Source organism: Sus scrofa, chromosome 2 (assembly GCF_054392235.1).
Source record: "Sus scrofa isolate SSC_HxYL_T2T_F1_AM1 chromosome 2, Sscrofa_HxYL_maternal_Yorkshire_Landrace_v2.0, whole genome shotgun sequence".
In the NCBI taxonomy this organism is placed as follows: Eukaryota; Metazoa; Chordata; class Mammalia; order Artiodactyla; family Suidae; genus Sus; species Sus scrofa.
In genome coordinates, this window is record NC_139384.1 from 322,892 (window position 1) to 324,751 (window position 1,860).

Here is a 1,860-nt window from a genome sequence, read left to right on the forward strand (position 1 = left end):
CCACCTGCTCATCTTCTCTAAGACTCAGCCACTGGCTGGGCCCCGGGGCAGCCACTGCAGACGCTGAACCTGACCTTCCCCGGCCCAAGGGATGTTCTCAGGGTGGGGCCCCACCCTGCACAGACCACACAGCCTGGGGGAGACGCCGACCCCAGCGTGCTCACTTCCAGTGGGCCCCGGGCCTGGAGCGACCGTCCAGAGCTCCCGCCTCGCCCCACCTCTCTCAGCAGAGATGCTCTTTGGGAAGGATGGGCTCTCTGGCCCACCTGCCCAGCACCAGCAGGCCAGGCCTGCCCACTGGCTGAGGAGCAGCAGCAAGAGAGTACCAAGGCCTCAGGCCTCCCTCGGGGGACCCCAGAGCCTCTGCATCTGGCCTGCCTGTCCCCAGCCAAGAGCAGTCCTCAGGATTGGCTGTGGCCATGGCGATGCACCCCCAGGGAACTACAAGTGCCCGCTCCAGTGGCCCCAAGACATCGGCTTTGAGCCTGAGTGCTGAGACCTTTGCCCTTGAGCATGGACCAAGGCCACCCTCAGGGCCACGCCACAGGCCTGGGCCCGCAGCCCCACCGAGGACCAGCCACAGGTCCTGCCCAGCCCACCAAACACAGAGCCACAGAGCTCAGGACACCCTTCCTGCCCCCCCAAGGGCAATGACCAGCAGGGCCAAGACAGAGCTAGGACAATGCCCCGAGCGCCGCCCCAAGGCCCTGCAGGTGCCCACCCCGCCACCTCTGCATCCACAGAGAAACTGGACGCTCAGGGGCTCCCAGAGGAGGGAGTTATTGGGAGCACAGTGGCCCCAAGGCCCTGGGAGGCCAGCAACACACCTGCCTCTTCACGCTGGCCTGCCTGTGGGACAACGTCCGCCTCACAGCAGCTGCGGGCCAGGCCCTGGGAGGGCAGGGGCACGGCGAGCTGCCCCCTGCCAGGATGAAGACTGCTGTGGCCCTAGGCGGTCCAGAATTCCCACTGGAGACAAGACAAGCCCTCTCAGAGCTCTCTGTGGCCACCTGGGACATGGACATGCCCCACAGGGCCACTTCAGTGACCAGAACACCAGGCCACTCTCACTGAGGGCGTGGCTGGGGAAGGCGGGCCGGCCCCCCGTCCTACACCTAAGTGATAGGTTCCTAGAAGGATGGAGATAGACCCCTGGCCCCAAGATGTGGCTGTTGACCTTGGAGCCCTGCTGTAGACACCCTCTCCCGGAGCGCGGAAGCTCAAGTTGGGCAGCAAGAAACAACAGCCTGCGGAAGACCCCTGCCTGCACAGATTGGCCACCACCAAGGATGAACTGCCCTCTTCCCCCTCCCCGACCGTCCCCTCCTCCTCCTTTGCTGTCCCGCCACAGACCCTTCAAAAGCCCGGCATCGCCTCGCGGCATCTCCTCTCAGTCAGGGCTAGCGCCATCCTGAGCCCAGCGCAGCCCCGCCTGATGTCTTAATAAATCTTTCTTGCGTTATCCACTTGGCCCTGTGCGCTTCTCCCTCGGCAAACCTGATGGCAAGAAGGCAAGGTCTGCCCAAGTCAGTGACTGCCTTTCGGGGTCCCTAAAACTCAGGACACAGGATCCTACCCGGAGTCGGAAGGACCCCGCCCCGTCCTGGGACCACTCCCAAAGAAGGCTCCCCTCCCAGGGAGGGAACAGCCTCTGGTCTCAACTTCCTGCCCTGCAGGGCAAAGCAATAACGTTTCCACGTGTTAAGCGCTAGGCTGCCCTGTCTTGCGCCCAGAGGTCCCTGCAGGATGCACTGGGTACCCCGAGGCAGGAAGCCGCTGGCTGGCTGAAGCTGAGGCTCCCGCCAGCCTCCCGGGAGGCCACACACACTACAGCCTCCCAGCCTCAGCCAAATACCAGGG